This window comes from Excalfactoria chinensis, chromosome 1, assembly GCF_039878825.1.
Source record: "Excalfactoria chinensis isolate bCotChi1 chromosome 1, bCotChi1.hap2, whole genome shotgun sequence".
Classification (NCBI taxonomy): Eukaryota; Metazoa; Chordata; class Aves; order Galliformes; family Phasianidae; genus Excalfactoria; species Excalfactoria chinensis.
The window spans coordinates 28897034-28921948 of record NC_092825.1 but is presented as its reverse complement, the minus strand read 5'-3'; the positions used below and the strand labels follow the sequence as shown (position 1 = coordinate 28921948).

At 41.0% G+C, this 24915-nt stretch overlaps 1 long non-coding RNA gene across 1 annotated transcript; it reads right to left on the bottom strand.

The window, feature by feature from the left end:
• Positions 1–4934: 4934 nt before the first annotated feature.
• LOC140254825 (uncharacterized) lies at positions 4935–24854 on the bottom strand. The gene is made up of 3 exons (XR_011904326.1): positions 24758–24854; positions 5860–5921; positions 4935–5551 (listed from the first exon to the last, which is right to left on the bottom strand). It is a non-coding gene; the product is annotated as an uncharacterized lncRNA (long non-coding RNA).
• Positions 24855–24915: the final 61 nt, after the last annotated feature.

Here is a 24915-nt window from a genome sequence, read left to right as displayed (position 1 = left end):
TCTGCTGTCACATCAGCCACCTTCAGATACATCTGAAGCAAGCTGCTACTTGGAAGTCTAACCAGATACTGCTTTAGTTTCAGCAGAAAGGGTTGCCACTGCATATTTCGGCTGGAAGGAAGGACCATTATGCTTCAGAACTCTTTGCCAGTTCCACAGAGATTAATAATCACAGAATCACAGAATGACCCGGGTTGGAAGGGACCTCAAGGATCATGAAGCTCCAACCCCCCTTCCTGGCAAGGTCACCAAACTTCCACGTTTACTAGATCAGGTTGCCCAGGGCCCCATCCAACCTGGCATCCACTTCCTCCCTGGAAGGATGGGGCATCCACAACCTCCCTGGGCAGCCTGTTCCAGGACCTCACCACTCTCCTAGTAAAGAACTTCCCCCTAACATCCAACCTAAATTTTCCCTCTTTCAACTTAAAACCATTTTCCCTTGTCCTGCTATTATTGGCCCTTTCAAAGAGTTTATTCCCCTCCTGATTATAGGTTCCCTTCAGGTACTGAAAGGCTGCAATGAGGTCACCCCACAGCCTTCTTTTCTCCAGGCTGAACAAGCCCAGATCCCTCAGCCTGTCCTCATAGGGGAGGTGCTCCAGCCCCCTGATCATCTTTGTGGCCCTCCTCTGGACCCTTTCCAACAGCTCTATGTCTTTCTTGTACTGAGGGCTCCATACCTGGACACAGTACTTCAGATGGGGCCTCACAAGAGCAGAGTAGAGAGGGACAATCACCTCCCTATCCCTGCTGTCCACCCCTCTCCTGATGGAGCCCAGGATACCATTTGCTTTCTGAGCTGCAAGAGCACACTGCTGGCTCATGTTAAGTTTTAATAATTCCTGATGATTACTTGATTCATCTTGATTTGAGGATTACAAGGCACTCACAGGCTGAGAAACATCATTAACAGATCAGGGAACTGCAACAGAAATATTCCAGGCTCCCAGATTGGTAAAGAGTGCATTTTATCTGCAGAGCCTACCTGTAAGAATCAAGCTTTATGGAGAAGGTTGGCACTGAATGGTCTGGCATATATTATTCTCTAGAGGGAAAAAGAAAGAAAAGAAAAAGAAGAAAAAAAGAGAAAACTCTTCATTAGCTTGTGATAACCTTTCTCTATGTGTGTATATAAATTTCACAAATATCATGAAGTAAATCATCAGAGGCTGATGTGAGGGTGGGTGGCAATACTTTTGTAGTACCAGCAGTTTTCTACAGAGAAGTTCTTAGGGAGGTATGCTCACCTGACATACATGGACGTAGCTCCTCTATCTCAGGATGTGCTGGGAAACTTACAGCTACTCAGTGTGTACACATGTATCTGTAATCTAGGAATAAACTTAAATTGCTGCTGTGAGTAACTAAAAAGACCAACCTGATACAAATATAACGTTTTAGCAATAAAATTAATAGTACCAAGTTGTCATGAACACAATACAAGAAAGAGTATGCTGTTATTTTGTCTGGTACTTCTTAGTTTCCTGGTTCTGTTGTGCAGGAGCCAGACTAGCAGGGCCTGATTTTCACTGCTGTATTTAGCAATACGTGGCTGTCATGCTAGTTCCATTAAACACACAGTCACTCATGCGTGCCCAGCACAGGCACTAATAGCCACTTAACTAAAGTCACTTTTAGCCGTAATTTATAGGTAGCCCTAGGGTAGCTCATTAGTTCTCTCTCACTGCTATTTATACATATAGCAGCTCGGTGAAAGATCTGGGGATTGTTTCCAGCTACCTGGAAGCAGAGCTCGAGCAAGGCGGAGCGAGGCTCTCAGCCGGCGGGTGGCAGCACGGGCTCGGGCTGATACAGCAAGCAGGCGAAGGCACCGCGAGCTTGTGATACTAACGGGCTGCTCTCGGAAACGCTAGGGAACGCAGCCGGCCGTGCGGTCTTTCTCTAGGAAAATATGCATTTAATCTCCGTTTTAAAACTCCGGGGGCTTTTTGACAATTCAGCGACATCAGACATCTGTTGGCATTGATGTAAATTTGACCACACAGCGTCAAACATCTTATATGGTTTACAACCTCATGCATGCATGCTGTATTTGAACATACTGATTTAGATCTCTTGTATGTAAGTCTTTTTTCAGGAAATAACACTGAACTCAGAATGAAGAATGATATCTTTTCCCCCGTGAAGAAAAAGAAGAGAACAAAAAAGTGCCAGACAGATTTTGGCTCCCAAACACTTATTCCAGTGCTTAGTACATGATTTTCAAAGGAAAGGAAAGCATTCACTGGCACAAATGGTCTTACAGTATAGAAAATACAGGTTTGCTGAGCCAGCTAGTGGGGTGAGACATTCAGCAATAGTGTTGTCCACTTCCTGAGTACCTGACAAACAGGAGAATTGTCCCTAAATGGGACATGGGGAGTCCTCTCCTGACATCTGTGTGCTGCAAGCAGACTTACCACAATGAGAAGCTGGCCCAGTGCTGCGGACTGTTGGGCCACTGTGAATTTCAATACAGCTGAGGAGGAACAGGTGGGTAAAGGAGAGGCTGCCACAGAGCCTATGGTAATTCCTTGAGTTTCATTCACCGTTAGAAACCCCATTTCGACACAGGCATCCTGTTGAAGCAAAGTCTTTCTGGATTCCTCTGGGCAGAAAAACAGAAGTCATGAAACCTCAGTTTGCCATACCCACCACCACCAGTCCCTGGAAGTCTCCCTCCTGTTCTCTGCCAGTTTTTGTCCCTTCAGGAAGGAGACCTCAGGTTCAGACAGAAAAGTGGCTGCTTGCAGTGCTTGTATGGCAGTGTAGGTGGATTTCACAGAGCCACAGGGAATGTTCAGAGAATAGTGTTACCAAGATGATGTAAGGAGACAAACTGCTGTAGGAACTTACCCTCAGCAAAGGCAAGGGAAGTAGGTCTAAGCAATAGCATTTGGAGACTTTACTCATTTGTTTGCTTCCAAATGCAAAAGCTGAGTTTTGACCATGAATCCAGTGTCTAGGATGACGTTCTTTGTGCTTACCAAACACTTCAGTAGAAGCAGTTACCTTAATTAGGAGAAGAAATGGGGTCCATGTTGCTGATCATAGCACTTCAGAAATAATCTCCAAGAGTCCTGAGTGCTGAAGTGAAGTAACCATATTCAGTGTTTTATATTTCACAGTCTTCCTCCTCAGCCACACAAAGAAATGTTATCTCTGTCTTCACTGGGACAGATTGGCACTTAATCTGACTCACTTGACTGCAAATCCATTTGTAAATAAAATGAATTCAGACAGCATGCAAGCATTATGCAGGAGCAATTCAGAACTTTGTTTGTGCCTACAAGGGAAATTATGTTCCAAGAGCTATAAAAGAAGAAGAGTTAGGGATGTTCCACATCCTCATGTTGTCTTTCAGAACCTAAGTAAGGATTCCCTCTAACACATTAAAAAAACAGATTAGATATTGGCATGATTTTGCTTAGAGTGTGGAAGTGAGACACCCTCCTGCACTTAACCAGATGGGAAGGTATCTATTGTTACATATTTCACACTAGGAATAGAAGATCAATTTCCAGTCGTTCTAGAGTGAAGTCCTGAGGATTTGTACAGGCCTGATGCTGGAGTATTTATTCTTCACCTTTCCATTGCTTTTACTTCAGTTCTATCCAAACAAATAATTCTTGGTTGCCTCTATTCTTGGTAACATTTGTGGGCAGAGCTCTTGCTAACACTACTGTATTGAAAAACTGCTGTTAGTAAGGATGCCCATGCACTATTTTTGAGAAATCACCTTCTTCCTGCAACAAATCAAGCTATTAGAAGACAAGAAGGGCACGGGTGATTTCATCAATTACACTGTAACCTTTGGCAGACACAAGGTTTGGGTCACACTTGTATCCTTTGGTGGTTGCAAGGTTTGGGTCACACTTGTATCCTTGGGTGTATGCAAGGTTTGGGTCACACTTGTATCCTTGTTATTGAGAGTGGAGTTTAAGTTGAGTACCCACCCTTCACCAATCAACGAATGCAGCCCAGGATCTCGGTGGCAGCTGGGAGATAAACCTGGCTGCAACCCCAAATGGTTCCTTGCCAGCTGACTTGTCTGTTGGCACCAGTGTGCAGCCTTGTGCAAAAGCTATTGCTGGAAATGCATTTACTGTGCTCTGTCATTGTAAAAGTATGTAACAGGATAATGGGTTATCAGTCTATTTTTCTTCTGTCATCTTTGTCAGGTAGAAGATAGTACTATGTCTGCTGTTGAACTATTGTAAAATGGCATGTGTTATTAATCTAAGTATAGCACTATGAAGATGTACATTAGACACTACATCATTCACAAGGAAGGCTTCCTACAAAGCCAGTCTTTTGTGTGATTCTGGCTTTTGCATCCCTTTTCTGTTCTCTGCATCACCAGAAGTGAGACACGCCACCTCTGATCAGATCCATTCTGGACTTTGAGAGCAGTTACAGTACTGCTTTGACTGCTGCGATTGAGAAACATTTCAGCTAAAAGCTGAGTGATACGTGAAGTAATACATTCTTGGTATTAATATTCACAGTGTAAAAGCAAAAGACTTCAAGATCTGAGATATACAGTAATGTATGTTCTCCAGAGCGTGCTCCAGTTGCACAGTTTACTAGATCTCTCTCATTTATTTGCATCAGTGTAAATCCAGGTAAGCTATGTTTTTGGGATTTACAGTAAAGCAAGACAGAATAACATCCAGCTAGGTGAGTTTTATTAGCAGTAGTAGCAGTATAAACACATCCAGGAGTTATTCATTTCCAGAGAGAGAAAACACACAATAAGAAATGAAGTTGGCTGGTGAGAGCTCTATCCGTCATATTCAGATGATCTGAAGATTCATCATTTTCAGAATAACCTGAAGATGTTATCTTTTCCTATAACTACTGCATGATTTGCACTAAGCATCAGGAGATATGCAGTCTGATCCAGACTGCCAAAAATGAGAGCACAGATTCCTATTGAATTGATCTATCTCAAAGGTGTTACCTGAAATCACACCTGAAAAGAGATCTAGAAAAGTTCAGTGATGAAGCAGAAAGCAGTCTAAGCCTAATTGGTGAAAAACATGGAAAAGACAGCCCTTTACTTGCCTCTTTAAATAAGGCATCCATATTTTGTGCAATACCTCATATACTACTTGTTCAAGAACTGAGAGAAGGTTTCAAGTCTTCCTCTTCGTTTATGTTAAACCAATTCATGTTTAAATGCACACTTGATGATTTTGCTTATTGGTCAAAATTGCTTGTGACTTCTAAGCATTTTATTTATACAATAATTGCTTTGATTTTCATTAAGCTTGATTCATGGTTGGATCATTTCATTGTAGTTAATTTTCCTAGAGCTGGATTTGTTTCATTCAGATTTTAAATGATTTTGAACTGCTGGCTTAATAATGTTCAATAAAAAGACTCAAATCCTACAGAATTGTTTCCTTTCATGGCTATAACATTCATTCACCAGCTATGGATGACCTGAAAGAATCTCTGATGATGATGAACTTGAAAGTCCTGTTCTTCTTCAGATCTGGTTGTTGCTGGGCACTTGGCTCACGCTGTGGTGGGAAACAGGCACCTGTCTGTTGCCGTGACTCGGAAACCCCCAATTTCCCAGCTTCTTGCGAAACCTCTGCTAAAGCCAAAAGACCACCGTGACTCATCAAGAAACGTGGCAAAATGGCATTTATTAGGAGTAATCAATACCTTATATACCTTACTACTTCGTCTACGCCCCCTAGGGCACATTTGAAATGCACGCCAATGTACCTCACAGGGCTTGGGATGGAAGAGGCTGGATTACTATCACCGTCACATCCCGAAAAAGCCCCGCTACTGCCTATATGCTTGTACTACAAGGTTCAGCCTCGTTAGCATCTACAACACCTGTCCTGGCTGTCTGAGCATTGTCCTCATTCACAGATGAAGGAGGTTGGTCTTCCAAGTACCTGAGTCAAATTAAAAAGTGGAACACATTCCTAAGTCAGGGAATCAGTTCTGAAAATATTACATTCATTTCACTCAGTGCTGACAAAATAAACTCTCCGAAGTCAGGCAGATATTTCCTCAGATTTTGTTCCTGCACTAGAACTGCATTTCTGCTCAAGAGGATGGTCTAGCAGAGCCTCTCCTTGTTAGTTGCATAGCCATGGTGGATGTGTAAATGATTAATGATTAAATGAAATGTTCTATTTCTAACATTAAAAAATGGAGAACAATCACAGAAGACTTCTGTCAGAGGCAGAAAATAAGAAAGTCAGGAACATTCACCCTTTTTTGGTGCTCTAGCAGTTACCTTGGTTCCCCACCTCCCTCTAGCAGTCATGGGAAAGTGAAATGATCTCTTCTTTGCTTTCCATGGGCCACCTTCTGCATGGCACAGCCAAGTTTTCTGTCCAGGCTTGGCAGGCCGTGAAATGTGGATAAGTTCATTGCTTGTCTCTAGAAACATGACGGCCATGAGCTCCATGCAATGCCGCTTTTTGTGCTGGACAGGGAGGTCTCCACCTTACCCCTCCTGTCCCTCTACAGACCTTGTGCATGCTGGGGCTGTCCCCTTTCCTCACCATAAGCAGCAACAGCAGTGAGTGGTGATGGTGGTCAGCTTAGGGCCAGAGCAGGGAGCCAGACATGCGCCATGTGCTTTTGCTCCATGGCAAAGGGTTTTTTGAATCTTTGTCCAGTTGAATATTATTACTGCTCAAAAAGTTTTGTTTTAGGAGTGTCCTTTTGCCACTTTCAGAAAGCTCACCAAATCACTATGTGCATCTACGTTTTACTTCTAACAATACAAAATGGAGACAATAACAAAAGATCCTTATCCACAAATAAAATCCAATACAGGGCAATTTCAAATAGAGTGTTAAGCACTTCTGGGCTTACAGATGTATAACCATGAAAAGAAGTTGAATAAATATTGAATAAGCTACAGAGCTGCTGCTCTCTGTTGTTCCTAAACAATAATTATGTATTTTCTTTCCTTAGAGCTTTCATATTAAAAGGAATGTTGGAGTCAAGAAGGCTTAAGCCTACACCAGTTCATGGTTTAGCATGTGTTATCACTTGGCGTCATGAATCAGATGAAACATCATTTGCAAAAACAAGCATCTCAGGGCAAAACTGGAAGTGAGAAGTCTCATTCACTTTTCAATAAGACTGTCATGAACTGATCTGCCAGTGCTGGAATCACAGCCACTGAATGCATAAACTGTTTGCTTCTCATATGCAAATATTCTCTTGCTTGATCTGAGAGATTAAGAGAGGCTCTCTACATGTAGGTTTTTCAAGGTCCAAGATTAATGAGAAATTCTGATTAATATTATTGGCTAGCTATGACATTTAACACACATTAATGTAATCGATCATTTAGGGCATGTAGGTAAATTATGATGATTATAACACAAGGGCGTATTGCAAAGTTATTTCATACATGGGGGATTTTCAAAGTCCCACATGATGACATTGATATAGTGCTACTACTCTGTTATAATCTTTGTATATTATTTAAGTGTAACAAATACTTCATTCATTGCCTGCCCTAAACTCTGCATTTGGTGACATTCTTGCTGCTGTGTTAATATCGGGTCTATTAAGCTGGACCTCATGGTCCATTACCCTTTCTTTAGGCCTGACCCCATGAAGTTTAAGGGTCTTGAGCACAGTGTGAAAAAGCAAAAGGTTTCACTCTCACCCAAGGAGCTCATTAGGACTTTATAGAAACACAAAAAATACTCACACAGTACCAACATTTGCACTGAGGGATACTCACCAGACAAACAGCCTGGTGTCAGGAGGAGCTCATTGTTCTCTTTTTCCAGGCCTGCACACCAATTTAGCAAGCTAGCTAAAGGGATCGCTCATTTGTAATCCAGCATTTCAGCCTTTGTAGGAGAGATTCATTTGCCAGCATCTTTTAACTTTGCTTCCTTGAAATTCCAGTTCTACTCAGAATGGTACTTTTGAAAGCACTGAAATCCATCGGGTAGGATGGCACTTACAAAACACTATAGCAACATTTGGAGGCTGTCATTGTTTGCTATTGCTATTTCAAGGCAAGTAAACAGTAATTCAGAGGATGCTCTTAAAAGGCTTCTCTGCAAATCCCTTATTGACTAAGGGCCAGGCTTTGCGCTGCATACCTGCCTTGAATACTGCTTCTCATCTCCTGAATTTCAGCTGACTTGCTGAAGGAACAGGATACTACAAAAGATGTGTAAGGCTGTCAGAATCCAACCCTAACCACGGTAAGAATAAACTGCGCTCCCACCATTGATCAAGCAATTTGCTCTGCTTGGGCCACAGTCCATCTGTTACTCTACCTGTCTTTACAAAGTTTCAGCATCCTGGAAAAGGCCTCAGGTATCCTTACTTGACAATAACAGTTCACCATGGGTTCGGGTACAGAATAAAACATCTCCCTTTATAAGACACTGGGTTGCTAAGGCTTTTGCAGTACTCAGCCTCTGAGCATAACAATGTATGTAGTGACTCAATCATATTTTGAAATGATTTTTAAATCATGGTGTTTTCTTTGAAAGCCAGTGTTCATGGCCTCGGGCAGTAGCAGGCAGCTTAGTGGGTGGCAGCCTTTAGCATCATATTTAGAATGTACATATTTTGTAAAAGAGATTTATAACAAACCACAGGGACTCACTCTACATCAAATCCAATGGGATTTTTATGTTTTGGGGAAATGGGAAAATTCTGTAGGTAATTTTGCCTGGTGTATATTGTTTTTAATGCTTTGTCATAAGGCATCTTTCCATCAGGGGAATTTTAGATTCCTGGTGACTGCCCACATTCAAGGTGTAAGAAAAAGACAGTTGGCACTAGGACAGCTTGCAAGTTTGCTGCTGGCCGGATGTGGGAAGCCAAAGTAAGGGAACTGCTGTGTACACAGAGATGGCATCTGGGTGGAGTATTCCTCCCATTCCCTGATGCTGACGAACATTATGCTATGAAATCAGTAGAGAAACACTAGCATTTGTTGCTCTGTTTTAATATATCTGCAACACACAAGCAGCCCTGCACTACAGCTGTGGATCTTCACAGTGAGCAAAACCAGTTCTGTTGGTCAGTTGGAAGTTTCCTTCTCTAAAGAGACAGTATGTGAGTTAATTTAGCCCCAGTAAAGCATGTAAAACAAATGCAAACAAAGAAGTATGTGGAGAAAATGACGTATCTCTCCAGGTCCTTGAAAGGGAGTTTGGGGTCACTAGCAGAAAGCAGGGATGTTGCACATATGCTGACATATACATTCATAATCAGCTATTGGCCAGTGAACCCTGCCTGGAAATCCAGGTATGATTTCTTGATGGTCATTGTAAAACATACAAAAACCTGTTTGCGAATCATTGCAAACCAAAATCCTGGGGCCTCCATAGCTACTGACTGGTAATTTTCTAGCTACTGTGCCATCTCCATTTAATCACCACTTCCATATAACTGCCTCCTCTCACAGATAACAGCTCTCAGAATTCCCCAGAACCAACCCCAATTGTTTCATCTCAGCTTATGCTTGCTAAGCCAAAGTATTTAAGATAACTTTGAAAGGAATTACAGGGGGAAGAAAATTATAGGCTAAAGGAAAAATTACATGCTTCTCCCAAAGGCAATTAGAAGAGCAAAGAGAAGTGCTAAGAAAGGTACAGTGAAGTGAGTTGATAAAAGAAGGAATAAACCACTGGCTGACTGGGCCACAGTCAGGATGAATGGGAGGTTCTGAAGACAACGGCCACCTACAGCTTCATAGCATCTAACACAAGGAGGAGGGCCAAGGAGCCAAACCAGACTTGCTACAGCAATTTCAAAGCAGCCCTGAACAGCAGCACGTCCAAAATTTCCCCCTTGAGGACTCGTTTTATCATGCGATATCACGAGGTTTACGTTGCAGAGCTTTTCACAGCAGATGATATTAACCTGGTATTGCTGACAATTGGATTAGGAAAGATGCAGAGCATGTGCACAATCTACTTTGGCATCTCTGTTTTGAGGCTGCAGAGGAAGAGGGAATGGTGAGGAGAAGCACTTTTAGCAAGCACTGCTACTTCTGCAGCGAATGCCAGGCTGTGGTGTAGGATTTGGCCTTTGGCTTCCAAATCTATTTAATCAAAAATATGGTCACACCATTGTAACCACAAAGGTTCCTTGAGCTTTCACATCAGTAACGTCAGATTTTTACTTTGTTCTCTAGAAGTGGTGTGAACGATAAATGCAGAAACTGTTCTTTCAGCTGTTGTTTTAATTACAATGAAGAAATAATGCTAGGTCAGCAGTTAATTGAACTGAATCTAATTAAACTCATTGCTTTTCAGTAGCAAAATTACACGGCTTGAAGGCTCACTGTATAGCATATAGCATAAAAATCACTAGTAGTAGGTCATTGACAATTTTAATGTTCCCTGTATGGATTTTTTTTTTTTTAATTTTTTTTTTTTTTTTTTTTTTTGCATTCTTGGACACACAGAGCCTGAGCATTATTCTGTCAACACATTTCAGAGTAGCATTTTTACATTTGATTTAATTGTTATTCACAATAAGCCACATTTTTACCCCAAGTTCTGTGGTGATCATCAGAATTCACTCTGAGTTAACCATAGATGAGCCTTTTGTGAGTCAGAAGCTAAAAACAGGTACCTGGTAAAACAAAAATATTAAGAATATATTAAAATCTTAGAGGACAGGACCTTCACTGCTGTGTTTCCAGGGTCCATGCCCTGAGAGTACTGCTGAACATCAAAGTTTTCTTCAAACTTACTTGAAATAGAAATCAAGGTTTCTAAGTGCTACCACTCTGCAGCTAGAATATACCCAGGGCTAAATAAAACTCATACCCATTTTTCTACCTGTATATGCAGCTCATGTCACAGCGGGCACTGTGTAGGTGATCTCTAGGCTTTAATTATATTAATTATAGATTATAATTATATTAATATAGACTTTATATTATAGAAGTTAATTATATAATATAAACTTTAATTATATTATGGCTAATAATGTAAACGTAATATATTAAGTATGATAAAGTAACAGTGATTATGAAAATGAATGGAGCAACTAGAATAGGTGTAACATAAACAAGGAGGTTTCAGTGTTACCCTTATAAAAAATAAACAGTATGCAGAGAACCAAAGAAGGACCATATGTGAAAATGAATGAAATTCCATGCAATGGTAGAAAAACATTTGGTAATCAAAGACACGAGATGAGCATTGAAATAGTAGTAGGACACTTAAAGAAAAAAAGTGGTACCAAACGGCAAAAAATCATAAAGGCATGTTTAACTAATGCCAAAGGAAAGTATGACAGCATCACATCTGAAAAGAAGGAGAGATTTACTGCATGAGACACAAGAGGTTGGGCAGAGGCGCTAATAAGGGCAGATGATGCTAGGATATTAAGAATGTCTCTTCAAGCAGAGTTAAGAAAGCATTCTGAAGCATGGGCACAGATCTGCCTTCTACAGAGATACCAAAGAGGTGACTAGACTTTGAATAAAAGCAGAAAACCATTTTTGTAAGATACTGAGGCAATAGCAGGAAAAGCTGCACACTGTCAGCAGCTGCTGAGCTATTGCCTGCAACTGTGAAAGAGAAGATCCTGTCATATAATCATCAATATTCTATTTCAAGTTGCTTGAAAGAGTAAAAACGGCCCTTCTACTGAGGATGACATGAGGACAGTCAGCAAACAACATATCCACAAACCCCGCAAGGAATCTATTTGATGAGAAGTTCTGACCTTTCACATTCCCAACTGGAACAATAACAGGAGATTTTCATTTGCCCCAAAGTGAAATTTCAGGCAAATGTTGCCACTGAAACAAGAAGATGATTTTACTGAGATGTTTCATTTTGATGACAGCGATTACATCATACAATTTAGCATCTGAATACCTTTTGGAACCAATTACCTTTACTAGCAAAACATGTTTTCAGTTTTGCTAATTAACTTATTATTTTAGTATTATCAAATGAGTATTTTCCAACCCTAACCATTTTGTTAGGAAGTGTTTATCCAGCTGTACTTTAATACTGAAAACTGAATGCTTCTTACATGGCGCCACTGAGATGCTCATTCTTCTTCGGAATTAAATAAATAAATAAATTATTAAATCATGTGAGCATGTGTGGAAGAAAGAATAGATGAAGTAATTGTATACAGGGGTAGGTGCTATGCAAACACCTGGCTAGATTTCAGTCTACTTTAATTGAGTAATTGATCACATCCTTCTGACTTCTATTTTAATCAGCTGGAAACAGGGGTTAAATAGGGGTTACTGGGTACAGTGATGTGTTTTAGATAGGCAAAGCAGAATCAGTTTGTATGCATAGGACAGACTTACAAAGAGAGATAATTTATGTAACATACAGTAGACACGATAGAAGGCTGTTTGCTTCCTAACATAAGGGTGTCTCCAAAGTAATTTCTCCCTGCTGAATCCCAAGTCTCGGTTGACTTATCTCCACTCCAGTACATGCAATCCAGGTATAAATTGTTATATTTTAAAAAATAAACAAACCAGCCAAAAATAAAACCAACACAAACCCAGAAACTTAAATTCTTTCAGTAATTATTTGGAAAGATAATTGGGAAATGTATGAAAGGTATACACTAGACAGAAAGGATGTGTAACGGGAAAATGGTGTTTAACTAATGTAATTAGCTTCTTCATGGGAAAGTCAATGAAAACTGACAGGTGTGAAGTAGGAGATATCCTAAGTTGACTACAAAGAGGTTTTTTAATTTAGCATCACATAAAAGATTGATATGTAACATCATCAAATATGGTATCGATGGTGACACTTTACACTGGGGAAAAATGGTTCCTTAAATGAAATAAGAGAGCAGTATTAAGTGGATATAAATTGAAGGACATTATAGGAATTATAATTAGGTACAGAACATTTGCTGTAAGTTACAAGCACTCTGTAACAGACACGCATTTGTGCAAAGCAGGGAAAACTGATAAGGCTTGATTTATTGAAGAGAAAGAAAATGAATGGTTAAATGTGTTGGAATCACAGAATTATAGGGGTTGGAAGGGACCTCTAGAGATCATCGAGTCTAACCCCCCTGCCAAAGCAGGCTCCCTACACCACGTTGCACAGGTAGGCGTCCAGGCGGGTCTTGAATATCTCCAGAGAAGGAGACTCCACCACCTCCCTGGGCAGCCTGTTCCAGTGCTCCGTCACCCTCACTGTAAAGAAGTTCTTGCGCACATTCGTGCAGAACTTCCTATGCTGAAGTTTCAGCCCATTGCCCCTAGTCCTGTCCCCACGGAAAAGAAAGTTAGTTTAAAGTAACTGCCAGAATTTATTCTCCTATTTCTGCAAAAATAAACAGAAATTTTTTTTTTGAGTAATAGCAGAAACTCAGTGCTGCCTGTCACTTGTGAAAATTAGGAAAGTAAATAGCTTTTTTTTTGCTGTTTATGTGGGGAGGAAAATGTAACCAAATATCTACAGCTTTGCATATTGATTTGGCATCACATTAAAAGCAGACACTTGAATGCTAAACTCATTGAGTGCAGGTAATAACAGAGTGCACCTCGCAGCCTGGCACACTGTGATGCTATGAGTCCCATCAGTCTAAAGATACATAAGGTATAACAATAATCTTTAACGATGCCTTAACAGTATTGACACATGCTTGAAATAATGTTTCATGTCAGGAGAAAGTCATCAATACATCAAAATAAAGACTCTGTTCCAATTTTAAAAGAAATAGTCTTAAAATAAATTATGATCTTTGTACTAGTTTGGGCTATGAATTTTCACAGAAAAATAGCCAAACTGGGTAGGATCCAAAGCAAAGATGAGACAGAACTTTAATTTTTTAGATTTGACTTCATAACATCTGTGTAGAGCCATGTGGTTAGGATGAAGAATACTGACAGTGCTTCGTGGTGCTTATAAAATAGTTAATTTCCAAAGAGAGTACCCTCATGCTGACTGCAGTCATTCTAGCTTAGATTTGTTCCAAAAGAATTTTAACCCTATGCTTTCAGCCAGATCCTTATCAAACCTAACCTTCAAAGTGTAGAGAAGGCCCCCATTGTCTGCAGAAGTGATCCACTAAACTTCTTGTCAACTTTTGGGCAACTACCAAACCTGAATCTAATGGATGGAGAACCTTAAGTTTAAATACAATCACTAAAGCCACTCTAAGCCAAAATACATTCAATAGCAAAGATTACATCCTCTTTTTTTTTTTTTTTTTTTAATGCTTCAGTCAAGAACATATCTCGGTAGCCTTAGGTTGGTGCAAAATTTAGGAGTGACCCTGCAAAAGAATGTGCAGACCCACCCCCAGGTCTCAAAATGAAGCTTTCCCAATGCCATCTTTCCTGCTCAAAAACCACCTATTTTTTCACTGGGCTCAGTATAAGAGATATGGACTGTGAAACATTAGATCAAAAAACTGTATTTTGCTGTATTTGCTGTATTTTGTTATCTGCAGGTACAGGTTACCAAGGTTTTTACCCAGAAGATGTTTTAATACAGAAGGACTGCGGATCCCAGTCTTACCCCAGTCCAAGGATCCCTAAGTTAGGGCTGTAGATTTTCTCCAGAAAGATCTAGGAATAGCCTTTCTTCACCACATTCTTTCCAGAAGTCCACACTGTAAATCCTGTTACACGGAATAGTTCCAGTTGCATTACAAAAAACTAGTTTGATATTGCAGTGTGTTTACATAGACATGTTATTAAGAACTATTCTTGAATCATAGAGTAGGTTCATTGTATAATTCAGGCTGGAAAGAACCAAATGAGGAGTTCAGTCCAATCTCCTGTTCAAAGCTGGGTCACCTCTGGGCAAAGATCAGGTTGTTCAGGGCTTTAGCCAGCTGGGTCTTCAACATCTGCAAGGATGTAGCCTGCACAGCTTTTCTGGGTAGTCTCTTCCACTGCCTAACTGTCCTCATAGGCAAAAAATTCGCCCTTATATGCAGTCAGAATGCCTCATTTAAATTAAAGCCTTTTATCTCCTGCTCTCTCACTGTGAAGTGCCTCTCCTCCCGGCTCTGCGGAACTCACTCCAGGTTGTCACTCCTTCTTGCACTGCTGTGCCCAAAATTGAATGCAGTACCAAGAGCTGAGAAATGAGGAATAATTCCTTCCCTCAGTCTAAAGGCTGTGTTCCTGATGCTGACTGTCCCTGCTGCCAGGGCACATGGTTGGCCCATACCTGGCTGCCCACTGAGCCATCAACACAAAACTATTCCTAACTGACCCCCCATCTGGGCTACGGCAGGGGGCTGGTGCTCTGGGGCAGCACTGGGCACTTGTCCTCTCTGAATCTCATGTGGTTCCTTCAGTTCCTGTCATTCCCCAGCTTGTCCTTTTGGCCTTTCCTAAGGATGGATGCGACATTTGCCTTTTTCTAGTTGTTAGGGTCTTCTAAGTCTGTAGGATCTTTCAAAGGGGATAGATAATAGAGAATCATGTTTTATACATGAGGACACAGTTAAACACAATTTGTTCCTATTTGCTATAGGGTAAAAAAAAAAAGTTATAACAATGTTAGAAAGACATCACTTTGTTCAGACACCTCAAATGCTGAGGGTGAAATTGTGGCTCCCTGGAAGCCAATGGGCATTCTGTGTGTGGAGAGAAACGTAACAGCATTAATAGTTCTGTTAGGAACTGAGGTTTCCTTGCTCTGAAGCGTCTCAGTAAAATGAAGCTGTATTTGTCAGAGCAGTCAAAAGCAACTTTTATTTTTTGGAAATGTAGCTGTGTTTGCTCTAAGTGCAACTCAAAGCCCCCTGACATTCATGGAAAGACTACAGCTTTTTTAGATCAGATATTTAATATGCAAATTTCTGTAATTAATTAGCCATGTTATTGGAGGGAAAAATCCATAATCTGCAGGCAGCTTCCATCCGCCCTCCCATTATGAGGGCTAGTGCTGCTCTAACTGTGTTTGCTTTTTATCTCTGATATTTTGCATTACTTAACTGCAAGAGCAGATGAAATTCTTGGGAGAGATTTTAAATTGATGCAACTGGTCATTTTTTGTAACTAATCTTAACAGACCACATAGATTTTACTGCTGCAGGCATGATTGGGCTCTGAATATTTATTTTACTTTGTTTAACTCCCTAAATTACTTTATCTGAAATTGTCTTCCTACCTGGCAATCAAAGGAATGGTGTATTCCTGTAGGGATTAAGTCAGGAAGCAGTTTTTAACAACAACAAATTGAAACGTTTACACAAGGAAGTGTTGCTTTTATAAGTGATGGGAAACTTCAAATTTGATTACAAGCAACCTTTGGCTTCCTATCTGTTCAACAATAGGCCATGTTGTTAAGGGCAATTTCCATGCACAGCATGTGGGTCCCATTTTTTCATCCTTAGACATGGTTGTTTACTGTTCAGAACTGTTTATGCATTTTAATCAGGCTTATTCAGCAGCCCTTAATAAATCACTACCAACTGAATGTACCAAAACAAGAACTATTACACCGGATTTGTTCCCCTCACACAGCATTTACCGCCCTTAGGTTCCACTGGATATAAAAATAAAGAGTCAGTGGGTAATTGAGTCAAAAGAATCAGTATTAGACATATGATTTTAGTGCCTTTTGCTGAGCCGTTGCCTCCAGCAACTTCCGTTAGCTCCAGGAGCCTGCCTTTAAATTCAGCCCAGGCCAGAATGACTTAACAATTGGAACCTGCCTTCAGCTCATGGCACTGAAAGTCTTTTTGATGGGATGAAGCTGACAGCCCAGTTCCTGCCTGGCAGACGTTCACATGAGACAAGACTGAATTCATATAGATAAGTGCTTCAACATTCAGGTATCTGAGGCACTGGGAACAGCAGAGAGAGAGCGTTGTGGGTGAGAGGTTGGCATACACAAGGAAATGTATCTTTGCTGTTCTTTGTTTTAGTAGCAACCAAATATATGTATATATTTTTCCATAGTCTGGTGAATAGAACATTTTTAGAGGAAATTTAATAAATTGAGAGTGTTCTGTGGTAGCTCTCAATCATTTAAAAAAATCCAGAAATAAAGCTACTTGATTTTAAATAAAAGAGCATTTAGTCTTACAGATTTTTCCAATGCTGCTTTTACTGGATTATTTCAAGTGAAAAACGGGGGAATTTTACAGGCCTATAGATTATAACAGCAAAGATGGAATGTTGCCCTGTGCACATCAAGGAGTTATGGCTGAGGAAACAAGAAAAGGTAAAACAGAACAACAAAAAGGGTTTCTAACACAACATTTGTCCCAGAAACTATTACTGAAATGCAAAATATCATTCTAAAGATTATTTAGTAGGGCCCTTGCCTCTCTCTGTCAATTTGCCCTACTGAAGGTAAGGGGAAAAAATTAGAGTGGCTAGATTTGAGCTCTATAATCTTTGTCTGAAGAAATCTTTTCCTTTGGGTCAGTGTGCTTGGCCAGGCTGCCTAGTCCCTAAGCTGCTCATAGCAATAGAGATTTTGTCCAGCAGTTCTACAAGACTCCCACCTGCTCTCCTGCTGGACCAGAACCCCCAGGCAGCCTCACAGCTCTTTTCTTTTCGCTCCACCCCCAAATTGTTCATGAAGCACTTACGCTTGTTTCTGAAGAAGCACGATGTTGGGGAGTTGCTTCAGTCTGCTGCTGTTTTCCTTGATAATGAAGAGCTCCTTTGTGAGGAGAAGAAATGCCACAACACAGCAAAATTCTGATGGCTATGTAGATAGTTTGCCCATGGGTAAATGATTAAACAACAAGTACGATTTTATTGAATTTCTTGTTACTAAGCAAAATGTAGGTAACCCTTTGTTTCTTGTACATCCTTTATAAAGCATGTCCAGCTCAAAACAGTTGGACTCAATGATCCTTACGGATCTCTTCCAACTCAGGATATAGACTATGATTCTATGATTCATAGTCTTCACTTTGCTGTGAGGTTAGGCATCTTTTCTATATTATACTGGTAACAAGTAAAAAGGAGAATGGTAAAGAGAAGCAGCCCAGCAGTTCCTATGCAGTGGTACCTGAATGAAACTTTTGCTTGACTGACAACAAAATTGCTTTGCAAATGTCTGACTGAGACCTTGCTGTCAACATTTTCCCTCATTCACAACTGCAGAAACTATGTGGTGCTTTTCTTTGCCTTGAAACTTCATTATGTGATCTAACACTTCTGTTAGAAAGTGCCAGAATCATTCAAGTCAGCCACGTGGGACCTCACCAAACCATGAACCCTCACTTCTGAGGATAAAACACTTCTGAATGCAGTAGCTCGTGTTCACACACTCCTCTGCATTGTTACAAACCTTCAAAGAAACTGATGATGTCAATGAAACTAAATGGTAAATGTACATACACACACTAATTCTCTGCCATTTCTGTGTTAACAATCACTTCTAATGTTTAAGGAGCAATGTTTAAAAAAAACTACAGAATTTGTTCTTTTCAAAGCAAGCACAAAGAGGGTGCACACTTCCTATGTTATCTTCCATTAGGACACTTCTTAACATGATGGTATCTGATTTCTTTTTCGGTTGCATTCTGTCTCCTTCTTATGGTAAATCCAATATTGGAAACTGTTCCCTGAAATGATTACATGAGTCTCTAACTGCACCACTTTCCTAAGCTGACAAAGGTTCACAACAGAAGTTGTATGAAATACATAAGACATTCAGAAACACTCTGCTTTTCATATCACCAGATGCGAGAAGTATCAACACGGCTGTGTGGAGATTAAATCACACCCAGGTACAGAAGATGATGCTGGACAGATAACTGGATAAGCTCTGTATTTCACATCAGCAGAGTTGTAAATACAATTTATTCTCAGGAATATAGCTTATCTTTCAAGAACTTAACGTGTATTTTATACACTTCCTTTTGGATCCTTTGGATCAGACTGGAAGCAGTAGATTCTGCTAATGTTTAATTTAATGTGAATTACATGTTCCACTATATAAGCTATCTTTCACGTACTCCACTACAAAGCTGAAAAAAAAATTAAATAGATCCAAACTATGAAAATGAAATTTCCAATTAAAATCCTTTAGGACTGCAGTTTTCCATGTGTGGATTCTGCAAGGAGAAGCATAGCTATAAAGTTTTGATCACATCCTTATAACTAGTTCTCAGCATGTGCTAAAATCATGCATGGAAGTCAGGGTGCATGCTGCAGTAAGAATCGGTGCACATCTGCAACATAGCTTGACAGGGATTCAGTTCCTTTTCACACTTCAGCATTTCACTTCTGTGTGTGTTTTTTTGCAGCTTGCTGAGATCTAATGGCAAGGCAGATTTGACGGAAATGACTTCAGTCATTTGAAACTGAGCTCTTGAAGCTTTTTATGGAACTGGATTGAAAGAATGCTAATTCCATCTGTGTTTGTTAAGAACGATGGTGATTCCTGAGAACAGCAGAGTTTCCTGGTGAACAGTTAAGTTCAGCTGGGATTGCTGTGAAACGCTTTAGCTAAATCTAGACTTCTCAAAGGCCTGACTAACCTGGCAAAGTTTATATTGCTTTCAGGATATCAGGGCTGTAAAAAAAAATCACAGCAGGAGGTAGGAAGAGAAGCAAGTGTCAAGGAGAACTGCCTCCTCAGAAATTAAAACGGCAGCAACAGGGTGCCCCAAATCTTGTAATGTTGTGGGCCGGATGCCAATTCTGCTCCTCCCTTGAAAAGCAGCCCTGGCTGGCAAGCTCTGGGAGCCTTACAAGTGGTGTGTGTGGGCAGCTAAAGAGGAAACCGTGCAGAATACCAGCCCACCCAGGCTCTCTTGTAGGCTGCCCCTTGCTGCTGCACACACAGCAAGACGGCAGTAGAATTTCTTACTCTTTTCTGAGCACTGTCTGTGCCTCCAAATGTACTGAAAATATTCTATGACAAATGGAGGAAATAGTGGCCTGTGATAAGACCAGAGCGTGCAAACAGAATTTTCCTCTCCTTCTACACCCTGAATTTTCTGGGAAGAGATTCTGAAGGCTGTGTGTGGGACAGCACATCAGCATGCGGTGCAGGTGACACTCCTCCAGCAAAGCCGGCACGATTCAAGTCACAGTAGCATTTTTTTGATGTGAGATGTGCTGAAGAGGTCAGCTTCTGCCAGGTTAATGCTTCAAATCATGCAGCTGCCAAACTCTGCATTTGAAATGTGTCCCAAGCTTCATTCTACAAAAAGCAGCAGGTGTAAACCAGAACAGTTTAGTTTATGTAGAAATAAAGTCAGGGTTTGAACTTAAACTCCTCCTGCAGAGCAGAGCCTGTGCCTGCTCTACTTCTGACCCAGCTCTTCTGTGTTGTATCCAGGCTGGAGGTCCCCAGAGTGATTTGCACCCAGGTTAGCATAACAAGACAATGAGAGGCCATCCCAGTCCAGGACATTCAGCCTACACAAATATCGTTATCACTGGAATGTCAGTGGAGTGATTTTTGAGCAGGGAGGGGAAATTTCAAGCCATAATGTCTACGAGCTGATAGCAGCTCTGCACTGATGTCACAGTGCACACCAGCCCGTGCTTGGAAAGCTCAGTACTATTTTGCAAAATGTACTTTTCCATGTTGATGTCTACCATGCTTAGGTTAGACAAAACAATATGGGGCATCTATTTCTAAGTGTGGAAAATACATCATGCTTAGAAAACAGCAGATAATTATGTTACGAGAAACGAATTCTGATCCTTAAGCCCAAGGCATTTAGTAAGAATCTCAGAATCAATCCCAAGAAGCCTGTGTATTCTCTTGTAGGATTCACACATTTTTCCTCTGGCTGGAATACGTCACACCAAAGCTTACAAGCAGAAAAGCAGAGAGCATATGACAGTATTTTTACTGGAAAAGCTAAGTTGGAAATTGTTAATAACTGGTTTAAAATAGATGTCTCTAAAGTGGCACATAAAGAATCCAGTAAAATTACGACTGTGTAGAGCTGCATTTGGCATGCTCAAGCAAACAGAGCATTAGAATTACCTCATCTCTGTCTCCTGCAAGCGTGTGTCTGCTTCCCTATCAAGATCCCTGTTCTTGGCTACATGGAATGAAATGGCACTAATACAATTGGAGTATCTCAGGCTGCCAAAGAGGAACATTGGAAGCATAGAGGCAGACGGCTCACACCACATGAAGTCTTCAAACCTACAAGTAGCAGGTGTGCTAAAGTTTCTGTTATCTGAATTTAACAGAATGTAAAGAACACTTGAGTGACTTATTTCTCTTCTTAAATAAACCTCAGACATTTTATCTGCTCTGCCTGTGTTTGTCTTAGAGTAGGTAGGACTTTCCCTATTTGCATGATTCTTTTGAATTCCAAGGCTTCTCAGCTGCTACTGCTACAAGGTCCTGGAAAGTGCATCTTCTCCTGTGATAACCATGCTGCATGTTTACAATGTAGCTTAAGTAGCAAAATAAAAGAGGATCCCATTATTCTTTGAGTACCTTGGAGTTACTCACTGGCACTGAGACCCACGCCTCAGCAGCTTAAGCCTTCAGCAAGTGTCTTAGCCAAGAACATTCTCCTTGTTAAATAGGGCTTGCAAGAAAATTAAATGTATGTAAATATGAAAAAAAAAAAAAAAAGAAAAAAAGAAAAAAAAAGTAAATGTTGACTGAATTTGGTAGAGTGTAAAATAAGGAAATGAATAAAGAATTGTTTCTTTGGATTTTGCGGTTGATTGCTGCAGCTTATTGACTAGTCATATATTTGGCAGTTTTAGAAGCAAGTCAAACATGCCAGCAAACCAGTAAGAAATTACTGGAAAGAAAGTTAAAAGGAGCATCTGACTGCTAATATACATGCATCCAGCTAAGCGATGGGAAGATTTATAAGAGCAGTATGAACTAAAGGCAGAGCTCAGCTTAACATGAACTGGGACTGAGATGGAGATGCAAGGGACAAACCTCCCAGCTCAAGGCTGGACGTGTCACCTGAGAAAGGGCAGAAAAACTATCATGGGGGAAACTTTGATTCGGTTGCATGGACTTTGTGCTCAATGCATTAAATACTATGGTTTGGCTGTACCCTGGACTTACTGTGGGAAAGGCATAACAGAGTGCTGGGCATTTCATCCATGTTCATATACCTCATTCCTTAAGCTCTGCAACCTGAGAAGTATATCTTAATGTTTTCCAGCTACCTCAGAACAAGCCAGGCTATCCAGTTAAGGAAAGCTTTCTCCTGATTGAATCTAGTTAAAGCAAAAGTAATTTAATAGATTGGCAAAATTCAAATAGCCTAAATACCTTCCAAATTTGCTGAACCAACTGAAAAGAAATGGGAACACCACCTCTACTTGTTAAAGGTATCCAGGCAAAAAGCATGCACTTTCCAGCTCTCTGGCAAAGGATCTCTATGTCACACATAACCAGGCTGTGTTCACTGAAAAGGACCTTGGTTTAAGGATGCCACCTGTTTTTTTACACTCAAATTAGTTCACACTTCAGGTTTGAATGAGTAATCCATACTTTTTTTGCACTATTCTCTCCAGCTTTGGACAGATAATAGCTCTTGGGCCTGGCTGTACCTTGTTCTCCCATACCCGGAGGACAGAGAATATATGAGTGCTGCTCAGCAGGGCTACAGAGCTGTGCCCCAGGACAAAATGCTCAGAGGCTATCCTTGTTTAAAGAGCTCATTCAGCCAATTCTGTGCTACCACCCCTACTTAAGCTATCTCAGCTGGCTTTAGCTTTCCCTTGGGAATCTCTTGAAAAAATCATTTTTGTTTCACTATCTTATTTACAGCATGGAAAGGCTATTTCACAGTGTTCTGTTGTACAACTGTTGGCACAGTTGTGGAGCCAGAATAAGAGATGGGAGTGAAGAAGGGAACTGCTTAAACTCATCACAATGACTCAGTTGCACCTTGAAGCCAGCCCAAACCTGACATGAATTATGAACTGATTGTGTAGCAATTGATCAGACTCTTCCACCAAGCAGAGCAGTTGTCAAATTCTACAAGTGCTGTCCTTCTATTTCACAGAAATGTGCAACTTGTTAATCATGCCAAACTACACAGCTGAGATTAACACAACAGTAGTCACTCTGGCATGAGAAATGGCTTTGGAAGAAACCAAACCCTGAGCCTGTCATTGAAGGCTTCTGTCATTAACAACCATCTTTTGCTTGGTGAATACCTTTTATTCATGCAGCACAGCTGGATGGACTAACTGCACTTTCCCAAGTGCTGAATTATGGTTCTCAGTGTCTCAGGCCCTTGGGAACTCTGTGAGAATTTGGTCAGTGAAAGGAAAGACAGAAAAAATCCTTAACCGTGGATAAATTTATGAGATGTAATTAAAAAGGCAGCTACTTGCAAAGTTCAAAAACAGGTGCTCTCCTGCGAGGACTTGATTCCTTCTCTTAGGAACATGGCAAATATATATTCTTAGTATTACAATGTCACATATTTGCTTTGAATATGCGGTTGGCTGCACTAGGCTAGATTCTGCCCTTTTCTATAGCAAGAGGCAACCCAGTCTCAAAGTACACACAGGTAAAGTACTTGCATTAACATCCGGACCACACAAAGACACTGACCTTCAGATCTGCAAATGTAAATGCTTAAACTTGAGCTGAGAACATTCACAGAAAGGGAGTATATTAGAGGGAAACTAATAGATACAAATTGCACTCCATGAACCTCTGGCATGAAGCAACTCCACAGATACCACCACTGTGGTGGACCAAGCTACCTGAGGCCATGAGGGAAGGCCTGGGCTGAGTGATTAATTCACAACTCCCAAGTTATCACCTGGCTTCACAGTAGTTCAATCTGTGATTGAATCTGTGAATCATAGAGTAACTGTTTGAGTTGGGACTCTTACAGGTCATCTAGTCCAACTCCACTACAATGAACAGGGACACCCACAGCTAGACCAGGTTGCTCAGAGCCACATCCAGCCTGACCTTGAATGTCTCCAAGGATGTGGCATCCATCATCTCTCTGGGCAACCTGTTCCAGTGCCACACCACCGTTATTGTAAAAAAACTTCTTCCTCATATCCAATCTAAATCTCCCCTCTTTTAGTTTGAAACCCTTGTCCTATCACAACAGATCCTGCAAGAGTCTGTCCCCAACTTCCATATAGACCTGCTATCAGGTCTCCATGGAGCCTTATCTCTCAGCATGATGAGGAGGTGTTCCATCCCTCAGATCACTTCTTTGGCCCTCTTCTGTGCAAAAGGTTCACATCTCTCTCACACTGAGAATGCCACACCTGGAAGACACAGCACTGTAGGTCTCAACAGAGTTGAACCATCCTTCCCATCTGCTGTCTAAAAACAGAGTTCCACTTCTTCTGCTGGCTGTAGCCATGATAACCACCCTGTTACAATGTCCAAGGCTACTGCTATACAATTATAAGGGACAGACCTGCTCCAGAAGGTTCTACAGGGAATACCTGACATGAAGCCAGTTAGCACCTGCTTGAAATAAAAGCATTTATCTGCAAAACAGGAAGACACCTCCAAGCCTTTGGGAATAGCATCCAATTTTAACTTCCCACATGCATGTTTTCACTGGAAAATGATACATCTCTTCCACTTTACATGTTTTTTAGGTAAATAAATAAAAGGAAGATGATACACAAGTAGAAACAGAGCTGCTCCTGCCAAAGGATGTTTATGCCTACAGAAACCATCTTCCCACATCTTCAGGAAAATATGATTAACAACGCTGTGCTGATCTTAATTAGATTTATTGAGCCAAATGTTAAAAATCCAGCAGGGGTGGGGGGCGGGGGGAGGCATTAAAAATATATTGAAAAAGCAAATCGAAATGCCCAGAGGGACTGAGCTAATGACCATCTTCCTATTACCTCATGAGATCAGAAGGTCGGCCGATCCGGCCGCAGCGCTGCGGTCAGCACCGCGGCCACCTTCCCCCGCTCGAGCCCGGGGCTCCGCTCCCTCCCGTCCCCTCGGCACAGGTTGGCCGGCAGCCGCGGGCCCGCCGCCATGTCGGGACGCCGGGGGC